Source organism: Pinus tabuliformis, chromosome 8 (assembly GCF_031772625.1).
Source record: "Pinus tabuliformis cultivar Carrire ecotype Pingquan chromosome 8, CPIR1, whole genome shotgun sequence".
In the NCBI taxonomy this organism is placed as follows: Eukaryota; Viridiplantae; Streptophyta; class Pinopsida; order Pinales; family Pinaceae; genus Pinus; species Pinus tabuliformis.
Window position 1 is genome coordinate 1564744562 of NC_142294.1, and position 12790 is coordinate 1564757351.

At 37.1% G+C, this 12790-nt stretch overlaps 3 pseudogenes; all 3 read right to left on the bottom strand.

Moving 5' to 3' along the window:
- Positions 1 to 305: 305 nt before the first annotated feature.
- On the bottom strand, positions 306 to 1504 carry LOC149241978 (protein BPS1, chloroplastic-like; annotated as a pseudogene).
- A 1551-nt stretch (positions 1505 to 3055) lies between these two features.
- Positions 3056 to 5312, bottom strand: LOC149241979 (protein BPS1, chloroplastic pseudogene; annotated as a pseudogene).
- A 1718-nt stretch (positions 5313 to 7030) lies between these two features.
- Positions 7031 to 9287, bottom strand: LOC149241980 (protein BPS1, chloroplastic pseudogene; annotated as a pseudogene).
- Between the last annotated feature and the right edge of the window lie 3503 nt (positions 9288 to 12790).

Here is a 12790-nt window from a genome sequence, read left to right on the forward strand (position 1 = left end):
GTAATAGCCTTGGGCCATTTCTGTGTCTCTGGCTCCGTCCATGGATCATTGGTTCAGGTTGGCTAATCCTATGATAGCAGAACAGAAAACAACATTTTTCGGCATGTGTAAGAGAATCAGGCGAATTCAAAAATATTAAATGTAAATATAGGGGCTCTGTTAGGATAGTTCAAGTACATTTTCGAGATCATAAATTGACTTAAATATGACTTTTATATGTAGTGATACAGTTATAAGAGCCATACATATAATCTGACTAATAGACCAGCTATTCATACAATCCCCACCAGTCATGGAGCGGCTGTCTAGCATGGTTGCTGCCATTAGTAAAGGATATTGGAGTTTCCTCCAGCAATCTAAAAATTAAAAACTAAACATTTCATGCTGGTTAGCTTTACTGATATATTCATGACTGATCATCTTTGATGGGTGTGCCTTCTGCGGATAACCTGAGACTATCAAGCAATGCATTCCTTCCACTCAGAATAACATGAAAGAAGTCATTAACCTATTTAGAGAGAGGATCTAACCCCTGGGCAAGCAATTGTGCACTTTGTTGTAATTCCTGTATAACAATTCTGATATGTTCCACTTTCTCTGTCCCATCGACAATGTCAACAGAAGATAATTTCTCAACTATAGGGTGAACATTTTCAATCACTGCATCCAACAATTCTAGCTCTTTCAAAACTCGATCTCGGCCGTTGGCAAAACATCTCTTGATTTCGTCATTAATCCCTCGCTGCAAACTCATGCATGTTGTAGAGCACAAAAACTGATCAGGAATATGCAATTCAATCAATGGGCCAGAGTGCCCAGTGAGAGCAGAAGCCACCACACTGCAGAGAAATATAGTTGTTGCCTTCACTCCATACATCGCTCTCAAGAAACCACTACCCTTTGACGATGACTTTACCTTCCCAAACTGAAGGCTTTTGCTCAGATGTTGTAATATCACAATGCAATTTTCAATCCTACTATTCCTTTGGGTGTTTGCACCATTTTTCCCCTTCGAATCCATTTTTTCCTTCAACTCTTGGAGAGAACCTTTGACATGGAAGAGCTTGTCGTTAGACCAAACACCATCTGAAAAGTCCAGCAAATGCAAAGCATAATGAACAAGAAGCTGGAAATATTCAAGCTTTGAAATTTTGACATTTAATGCAAGGAAAATGTCTAAAAGCTTTATAGTGTCATCCAGGTATTCGTCCATCCATTACTCATCCCATTCTACTACAGGAAATTGGAGATATATAATAAGGGACTTGAGGTCCGTGTGTGTAGTAGATAAAACCGCCATGGCTTGCTGCATCCATGATATATTTATCGTGTTTTTCAGAATCTTTGGCTCGAGTTGCTTTAATCTTCTTGTTAATGAAATCCCAAAGGCATTCAATATCTCATTAAACTTTGAAGACTGATCAGACAATCGATTAGAAGCAACCATTCTGAAAGGATTTCCAAAGTTTAGGAATAGAGAATGGCCATCATGTGGGTGACTCATTGCTGAAGCAGTTTACAAACCAAATGACGAAAACAGGGGAAACGCTTGATAACAGAAACAAAATAGGAAGACAACCAAGAGCTTGCAAAGAAAGTGTGTGGCATTAATTTTTTAGGTGCAAGACACGGAAGCTCGTCCCACGATATTATCACTCGCAAAGATAGGTAGCACAACCTATGAAGCTCGAAACCTTATTCCATAGTTTTACACTGTTTTCTTATTGGTTCGCCGAGGGTTGTGTCCAAAGGCTCCCTGGCACAGAGGTTGCGTTGGATGTGTTGAGGTGTTATGTCGATACCCTACCAAACACGCACTGACGTATGGGATCTGTTAAGGTATTTCTGAACAAGAAAATCTGATTAATTCTCTCCTACTCAATGAAAGCTTATATACCAGCGTCTAAAGACAAGTAAAATGGGTGAAGTAGAATTACAGCCCATTTAGAAAACGAGATGAGAAAGAATTCCAAGGATGACAAGATCAACCGATGTTTTTAAAAGATGCAAAAGCCTACAAGCACATTATCCCCGAGTCTCTATACAAAACGTCATTGAGGAATGAAAATGACAATATTCACCAATTTATTTTCAAGAAAAATCCTAACTGCCTCAACACAAGGAAATGCCACAAAATTTGCATCATCCAAAACCAGCAAAGAAAAAGACAGCTGGAGCAGCCAACCTCTGTGAAGGAGGATTTTTTTAAAGCTGTTGCGAAAGGCAACTACAAGCATACTATCCCCGACTCTCTATACGACTTAAATAAACTGACTTAAACTGATTTTTTTCGAGATCATAAACTGGAAAAACCCTTAAACTTTTCGAGTTCCATACCTAAACCAAGAAAATGAAAAACCCTAAGAAACCCTAAACCAAGAAACATTTCATGCTGGTCAGCTTTACTGATAAATTCATGATTGATCATCTCTGATGGGTGTGCCTTATGCGGATAACCTGAGACTATCAAGCAATGCATTCCTTCAACTCAGAATAACATGAAAGAAGTCATTAACCTATTTAGAGAGAATGATTCCTTTGACAGAGAGATATTTTTGTACTTTCTGTTTCCTTTCTTGTCAAGTCAAGTTGGGAGAGCATTGTAGTTAGGCTTATATATAGTTAGAATGAGTAGAGTGAATCTACCTGGTAACAACCTTGGGCCATTTATGTGTCTCTAGCTCCATCCATGGATCGTTGGTTTAGGTTGGCTGATCCTATGATAGCATAATAGAAAACAACATTTTTCGGCATGTGTAAGAGAATCAGGGGATTTCAAAAACATTAAAGGTAAATATAGCGGCTCTGTTAGGATAGTTCAAGTACATTTTCAAGATCATAAACTGACTTAAATATGACTTTTATATGCAGTGATACGGTTACAAGAGCCATACATATAATCTGACTAATAGACCAGATATTCATACAATCCCCACCAGTCATGGAGCAGCTTTCTAGCATGGTTGCTGCCATTAGTAAAGGATATTGGAGTTCCCTCCAGCAATCTAAAAGATAAAAACTAAACATTTCATGTTGGTCAACTTTACTGATATATTCATGACTGATCATCTCTGATGGGTGTGCCTTCTGCGGATAACCTGAGACTATCAAGCAATGCATTCCTTCCACTCAGAATAACATGAAAGAAGTCATTAACCTGTTTAGAGAGAGGATCTAACCCCTGGGCAAGCAATTGTGCACTTTGTTGTATTTCCTATATAGAAATTCTGATATGTTCCACTTTCTCTGTTCCATCGACAATGTTAGCAGAAGATAATTTCTAAACTATAGGGTGAACATTTTCAATCGCTGCATCCAACAATTCTAGCTCTTTCAAAACTCGGTCTCGGCCGTTGGCAAAACATCTCTTGATTTCGTCATTAATCCCTCGCTGCAAACTCATGAATGCTGTGGACCACAAAAACTGATCAGGAATATGCAATTCAATCAATGGGCCAGAGTGCCCAACGAGAGCAGAAGCCACCACACTGCAGAGAAATATAGTTGTTGCCTTCACTCCATACATCGCTCTCAAGAAAACACTACCCTTTGACAATGACTTTACCTTCCCAAACTGAAGGCTTGTCGATACCCTACCAAACACGCACTAACGTATGGGATCTGTTAAGGTATTTTTGAGCAAGAAAATCTGATTAATTCTCTCCGACTAAATGAAAGCTTATATACCTGTGTCCAAAGATAAGTAAAATGGGTGAAGTAGAATTACAGCCCATTCAGAAAACGAGATGAGAAAGAATTCCAGGGATGACAAGATCAACCGATGTTTTTAAAAGATGCAAAAGCCTACAAGCATATTATCCCGGAGTCTCTATACAAAACGTCATCGAGGAATGAAAATGACAATATTCACCAATTTATTTTCAATAAAAATCCTAACTGCCTCAACACAAGGAAACGCCACAAAATTCACATCATCCAAAATCAACAAAGAAAAAAACAGTTGGAGCAGTCAACCTCTGTGAAGGAGGATTTTTTTAAAGGTGTTGCGAAAGGCAACTACAAGCATACTATCCCCGACTCTCTATACGACTTAAATAAACTGACTTAAACTAATTTTTTTCGAGATCATAAACTGGAAAAGCCCTCAAACATTTTGAGTTCCATACCTAAACCAAGAAAATGAAAAAACCTAAGAAACCCTAAACCAAGAAAATGAAAAACCCTAAGAAACCCAAAACCAAGAAACATTTCATGCTAGTTAGCTTTACTAATATATTCATTATTGATCATCTCTTATGGGTGTGCCTTCTGTGAATAACCTGAGACTATCAAGCAATGCATTCCTTCGACTCAGAATAACATGAAGTCATTAACCTGTTTAGAGAGAGGATCTAACCCCTGGGCAAGCAATTGTGCACTTTGTTGTAATTCCAATGTAGCAATTCTGATATGTTCCACTTTCTCTGTTCCATCGACAATGTCAGCAGAAGATAATTTCTCAACTATAGGGTGAACATTTTCAATCGCTGCATCGAACAATTCTAACTCTTTCAAAACTTGATCTCGGTCGTTGGCAAAACATCTCTTGATTTCGTCATTAATCCCTCGCTGCAAACTCATGAATGTTGTGGACCACAAAAACTGATCAGGAATATGCAATTCAATCAATGGGCCAGAGTGCCCAGCAAGAGCAGAAGCCACCACAATGCAGAGAAATATAGTTGTTGTCTTCACTCCATACATCGCTCTCAAGAAAACACTACCCTTTGACAATGACTTTACCTTTCCAAACTCAAGGCTTTTGATCATATGTTGTAATATCACAATGCAATTTTCAATCCTACTATTCCTTTGGGTGTTTGCACCATTTTTTCCTTCAATTCTTGGAGAGAACCTTTGACACAGAAGAGCTTGTCGTTAGACCAAACGCCATCTGAAAAGCCCAGCAAATGCAAAGCATAATGAACAGGAAGCTGGAAATATTCAAGCTTTGAAATTTCGACATTTAATGCAAGGCAAATGTCTAAAAGTTTTATAGTGTCATCCAGGGATTTGTCCAACCATTTCTCATCCCATTCTGCTGTAGGAAATTGGAGATCTGTAATAAGGGATTTGAGGTTCGCATGTGTAGCAATTAAAATTGCCATGGCTTGCTGCATCCACGACAGATTTATCGTGTTCTTCAGAATATTTGGCTTGAGTTGCTTTAATCTTCTTGTTAAGGAAATCTCAAAGGCGTTCAATATCTCATTAAACTTTGCAGACTGATCAGACGATCGATTAGAAGCAACCATTCTAAAAGGATTTCCAAAGTTTAGGAACAGAGAATGGCCATCATGTGGGAAACTCATTGCTGAAGCAGTTCACAAACCAAATGATGAAAACAGGGGAAACCTTTAGTAACAGAAACAAAATAGCAAGACAACCAAGAGCTTGCAAAGAAAGTGTGTGTCGTTAATCTTTTAGGTGCAAGACACGGAAGCTCATCCCACGATATTATCACCTGCAAAGACAGGTAGCAAAACCTATAAAGCTTGAAACCTTATTCCACAGTTTTACACTTTGTTTTCTTATTGGTCCGCCGAAGGTTTTGTCCAAAGGTTCCCTGGCACAGAGGTTGCGTTGGATGTGTTGAGGTGTTATGTCGATACCCTACCAAACACGCAATGATGTATGGGATATGTTAAGGTACTTCTGAGCAAGAAAATCTGATTAATTCTCTCCGACTCAATGAAAGTTTATATACCTGCGTCCAAAGACAAGTAAAATGGGTGAAGTAGAATTACAGCCCATTCAGAAAACGAGATGAGAAAGAATTCCAGGGATGACAAGATCAACCGATGTTTTTAAAAGATGCAAAAGCCTACAAGCATATTATCCCCGAGTCTCTATACAAAACGTCATCGAGGAATGAAAATGACAATATTCACCAATTTATTTTCAAGAAAAATCCTAACTGCCTCAACACAAAGAAACGCCACAAAATTCACATCATCCGAAACCAACAAAGAAAGAAACAGCTGGAGCAGTCAACCTCCGTGAAGGAGGATTTTTTTTTTAAAGCTATTGCGAAAGGCAACTACAAGCATACTATCCCTGACTCTCTATACCGCTTAAACAAACTGACTTCAACTGATTTTTTTCGAGATCATAAACTGGAAAAGCCTTGAAACTTTTCGAGTTCCATACCTAAACCAAGAAAATGAAAAACCCTAAGAAACCCTAAACCAAGAAACATTTCATGCTGGTCAATTTTACTAATATATTCATGACTGATCATCTCTGATGGGTGTGCCTTCTGTGGATAACTTGAAATTTCGACATTTATTGCAAGGCAAATGTCTAAAAGCTTTACAGTGTCATCCAGGTATTCATCCATCCATTTCTCATCGCATTCTGCTGTAGGAAATTGGAGATCTGTAATAAGGGACTTGAGGTCTGCGTGTATAGCAGATAAAACCGCCATGGGTTGCTGCATCCACGACAGATTTATCGTGTTCTTCAAAATATTTGGCTCGAGTTGCTTTAATCTTCTTGTTAAGGAAATCTCAAAGGCATTCAATATCTCATTAAACTTTGCAGACTGATCAGACGATCGATTAGAAGCAACCATTCTGAAAGGATTTCCAAAGTTTAGGAACAGAGAATGGCCATCATGTGGGAGACTCATTGCTGAAGCAGTTCACAAACCAAATGAAAAAAATAGGGGAAATGCTTGGTAACAGAAACAAAATAGCAAGACAACCAAGAGCTTGCAAAGAAAGTGTGTGCCGTTAATTTTTTAGGTGCAAGACACGGAAGCTCGGCGAACCGCTCCCGCGCTCTGATCTTGCTCACTACCTTTTCAAGATCATAAACTGACTTAAATATGACTTTTATATGCAGTGATACAGTTACAAGAGCCATACATATAATCTGACTAATAGACCAGATATTCATACAATCCCCACCAGTCATGGAGCAGCTTTCTAGCATGGTTGCTGCCATTAGTAAAGGATATTGGAGTTCCCTCCAGCAATCTAAAAAATAAAAACTAAACATTTCATGTTGGTCAGCTTTACTGATATATTCATGACTGATCATCTTTGATGGGTGTGCCTTCTGCGGATAACCTGCGACTATCAAGCAATGCATTCCTTCCACTCAAAATAACATGAAAGAAGTCATTAACCTGTATAGAGAGAGGATCTAACCCCTGGGCAAGAAATTGTGCACTTTGTTGTATTTCCTATATAGAAATTCTGATATGTTCCACTTTCTCTGTTCCATCGACAATGTTAGCAGAAGATAATTTCTCAACTATAGGGTGAACATTTTCAATCACTGCATCCAACAATTCTAGCTCTTTCAAAACTCGATCTCGGCCGTTGGCAAAACATCTCTTGATTTCGTCATTAATCCCTCGCTGCAAACTCATGAATGTTGTGGACCACAAAAACTGATCAGGAATATGCAATTCAATCAATGGGCCAGAGTGCCCAACGAGAGCAGAAGCCACCACACTGCAGAGAAATATAGTTGTTGCCTTCACTCCATACATCGCTCTCAAGAAAACACTACCCTTTGATGATGACTTTACCTTCCCAAACTGAAGGCTTGTCGATATCCTACCAAACACGCACTGACATATGGGATTTGTTAAGGTATTTCTGAGCAAGAAAATCTGATTAATTCTCTGCGACTAAATGAAAGCTTATATACCTGTGTCCAAAGACAAGTAAAATGGGTGAAGTAGAATTACAGCCCATTCAAAAAACGAGATGAGAAAGAATTCCAGGGATGACAAGATCAATCGATGTTTTTAAAAGATGCAAAAGCCTACAAGCATATTATCCCCGAGTCTCTATACAAAACGTCATCGAGGAATGAAAATGACAATATTCACCAATTTATTTTCAAGAAAAATCCTAACTGCCTCAACACAAGGAAATGCCACAAAATTCACATCATCCAAAATCAGCAAAGAAAAAAACAGCTGGAGCAGTCAACCTCTGTGAAGGAGGATTTTTTTAAAGGCGTTGCGAAAGGCAACTACAAGCATACTATCCCCGACTCTCTATACGACTTAAATAAACTGACTTAAACTGATTTTTTTCGAGATCATAAACTGGAAAAGCCCTCAAACTTTTTGAGTTCCATACCTAAACCAAGAAAATGAAAAACCCTAAGAAACCCTAAACCAAGAAAATGAAAAACCCTAAGAAACCCAAAACCAAGAAACATTTCATGCTGGTTAGGCTTACTAATATATTCATCACTGATCATCTCTGATGGGTGTGCCTTTTGCGGATAACCTGAGACTATCAAGCAATGCATTCCTTCCACTCAGAATAACATGAAGTCATTAACCTGTTTAGAGAGAGGATCTAACCCATGGGCAAGCAACTGTGCACTTTGTTGTAATTCCAATGTAGCAATTCTGATATGTTCCACTTTCTCTGTTCCATCGACACTGTTAGCAGAAGATAATTTCTCAACTATAGGGTGAACATTTTCAATCGCTGCATCGAATAATTCTAACTCTTTCAAAACTCGATCTCGATCGTTGGCAAAACATCTCTTGATTTCGTCATTAATCCCTCGCTGCAAACTCATGAATGTTGTGGACCACAAAAACTGATCATGAATATGCAATTCAATCAATGGGCCAGAGTGCCCAGCAAGAGCAGAGGCCACCACACTGCAGAGAAATATAGTTGTTGTCTTCACTCCATACATCGCTCTCAAGAAAACACTACCCTTTGACAATGACTTTACCTTTCCAAACTCAAGGCTTTTGCTCATATGTTGTAATATCACAATGCAATTTTCAATCCTACTATTCCTTTGGGTGTTTGCACCATTTTTTCCTTCAATTCTTGGAGAGAACCTTTGACACAGAAGAGCTTGTCGTTAGACCAAACGCCATCTGAAAAGTCCAGCAAATGCAAAGCATAATGAACAAGAAGCTGGAAATATTCAAGCTTTGAAATTTCGCCATTTAATGCAAGGCAAATGTCTAAAAGCTTTACAGTGTCATCCAGGGATTTGTCCAACCATTTCTCATCCCATCCTGCTGTAGGAAATTGGAGATCTGTAATAAGGGATTTGAGGTCCGCGTGTGTAGCAGATAAAACCGCCATGGCTTGTTGCATCCACGACAGATTTATCGTGTTCTTCAGAATCTTTGGCTTGAGTTGCTTTAATCTTCTTGTTAAGGAAATCTCAAAGGCGTTCAATATCTCATTAAACTTTGAAGACTGATCAGACGATCAATTAGAAGCAACCATTCTGAAAGGATTTCCAAAGTTTAGGAACAGAGAATGGCCATCATGTGGGCGACTCATTGCTGAAGCAGTTCACAAACCAAATGATGAAAGCAGGGGAAACGCTTAGTAACAGAAACAAAATAGAAAGACAACCAAGAGCTTGCAAAGAAAGTGTGTGCCGTTAATCTTTTAGGTGCAAGACACGAAAGCTCGTCCCATGACATTATCACCTGCAAAGACAAGTAGCAAAACCTATAAAGCTTGAAACCTTATTCCACAGTTTTACACTATGTTTTCTTATTGGTCCGCCGAGGGTTTTGTCCAAAGGCTCCCTGGCACAGAGGTTGCGTTGGATGTGTTGAGGTGTTATGTCGATACCCTACCAAACACGCAATGACATATGGGATCTGTTAAGATATTTCAGAGTAAGAAAATCTGATTAATTCTCTCTGACTCAATGAAAGATTATATACCTGCGTCCAAAGACAAGTAAAATTGGTGAAGTAGAATTACAGCCCATTCAGAAAACGAGATGAGAAAGAATTCCAGGGATGACAAGATCAACAGATGTTTTTAAAAGATGCAAAAGCCTACAAGCATATTATCCCCGAGTCTCTATACAAAACGTCATCGAGGAATGAAAATGACAATATTCACCAATTGAATGTTTTTTGATATTCATTATTAATATATATTGAGAATGTATTTTGGTATTTATTATTACATTGGTTTTAGTGTATTTATTATTATATTTGTGTATTAGTTTGTTTTTATTAAAAAAATATCGTTTATTTTATAATTTAACATTGAGAATTTATTTTTTTGTTATTTTTGTTATTATTTAAAATTTATTTTTTGTAAAGTGATGGATTGAGATTATAATAGTAATTTTTATTTTTATTAGCGTACTTATTATTATATTTGTGTATTAATTTGTTTTTATTAAAAAAAATATTGCTTATTTATAATTTAACATTGAGAATTTATTTTTTGTAGAATGATTAATTGAGATTATAATAGTAATTTTCATTTTTATTAGTTATTAGTTTTTGTTTTTAGTTTTATTGTTTTTTATTAATTTATTAATTAATTTATTTTTATTTTTATTTTTTTATGAATTTTAATTCTTTTAATTTTTATTTATTTCTCCATAATTTTTAGCTTTTTCCTTAAACTTGTTATTATATTAAAAACATATTTTAATAAATTTAATTAATATATATATATATATATATATATATATATATATATATATATATATATATATATGGTAATATAAACAATAATAGTTAATAATATTTCTTAATTTTTGAAGCCCCAAGGGTTAGCTCAATCGGTCAAGCTGGGGCCTCGTCAATGGGAGGTCACAGGGTTGAAACCCGAAAGCTCTTGGGGTCAGGTCAGTAAATAGGCCGAGAGGTGTGACCCCCTTCAGGTGGGGTCCACCCTAGCGTTGTTCAATCCTGGACGTAGCGGACCCACTGGTGGGGTCCACCCTAACGTTGTTCGATCCTGGACGTAGCGAACCCATTGACCATGGGTATCCATGAACCAGTAGTGAAAATATATATATATATATATATATATATATATATATTTCTTAATTTTAGTTTTTTTCTCAGACTTATTATTATATTAAAAACATATTTTAATAAATTTAATTATATATATGGTAATATAAACAATATTAGTTAATCATATTTCTTAATTTTTTGTGATGGCATTTAACAATACAATATTTTATTAGTTGTTTCTTTATGATTTTATTGTTTCTTAGTTTATTAAGTTGTATTTAAGCTAAGTGGCATATACTAGCTACTATGTATGTAGGGTAAACATGAGCTGAAGGCTACTAGAACATGACTCAACCTCCTAGATCACCTTAAGGAAGTACAATCGACAAACCAAAACTTCACTGACTTCCCTCAAGTGCTACGAAACCCCCAAGAGCTAAACCACTCTTCCAAGTGCCCAAACCCTTAGTTAAACTTCTGTTTCAGTGACTTGGACTCTCAGACGCTTGCACAACACTGCATAAATTTGAGTGTAATTGTCCAGTCACATGCATAAGTTTGCAAGGGAGCGATTTCAGTCTTTTTATCCTAGTTCTGTGCTTGCGACCACAAGATCTGAGCCACTTTTTCAAGACTAGTCTCCAGACCTTTGCCCAGAACTTGATGAAACTTTCCAAAACAATAAATGACAAAGAAAAAACCTTTAACACAAAACATAATCAAATACTTGACCTAACCATGACAATCATTTCGTCAAATACATTGTGAACATGTAATTTACAAGCTTTAAATGCATATCTGAACATAGGGGTTTGATACTTACCTAAAAATCACCAAGGTCTAATGCCTTCTCATAATACCTACAATAACATCTATTAGGTTATACATTCAATAGTCATTCATTTACCAATCAAAACATGTTAAGAGTTATAACTAAAATATGTCACAAAACCATGATTATAACCAGCGTATAACCAAAATAATAATAGTGATAAAACAACCATCAAAGTCATATAATAATAAGTATAAATACTCATGAAATACAAGAGGAAATGAGCTCTTATTAACATATGAAAATCCAACCAAGCTAGGGACTTCCACTTAGCACCCAACCATAGATTGGGTTGAACCAAATCTTTATTTTAGCCAATCACCCCCATGACATATTCCAAGCATGAATGTTGGACTCACAGCAAAACAACCAAGGCTTCCTCGGGCTTTACCGCTTATCCCGCTAGTGCTGGTCAAGGGATTTCTAGGCCCGAAACCTTCAACTATACATCCAGGCTTTACCGCAATCTCACCATTATTGGTAAAGGGATTCCTAAGCCAAACCATAAACATACATTATCAGGCTTTATCGCAATTCCGCCAAAGCTAGTCAAGGAATCACTAGACCCTAAACAAGTATGGATGCTTCCAGATTTCTTCACCAATACCTTGAGGAATTTCATGTCTCCATCCTCAGGGTTTACCGTGTATCCCACTATTATCTATCAAGGGATTCCTAAGCCCTTGGAAATTTGTCTAAGACCACCTCACTTGATTCCAAAACTATCCGACAATCCAGCTCAACCGAATGAAAGAACCCCATCACACCATGGCTATCTGAAAATGGCAAGGAAAGGTTTAAAACCACTGTCACACCTAGCAAAACCCATGCCAATGACATCGAGAGAACCAAATACACACATGCATATACCATGCATGTCAAAACTAGCAAGGAAATCATACATGCAACTTGATACCTCCTAGTAATCTCATTGTAGCCGCTTGATCCAAATATTCCTTGCTTGATATTTGCTTCTCTTTGTTTTCTTTTCCTTCCTTTGTCTTCCTTTATAAAATACTAGAGTGCTCCAAGAATGCTATAAGTGTGAGAGAGAGAATAGAGGAGAGCTTCAAATCTGAACTGACAGAAGGTTGTGAGCTGATTCTCATAAGCATTTTTATCATTAAAGCTTCTATTTTCTTCAATTTCCATTATTTTTTCCTCATTTTCTTCCTCACATGCAACATGTGACCTTTCACCTTTATTTTCTCATAATTTCCTTTATTTTTAGAAAT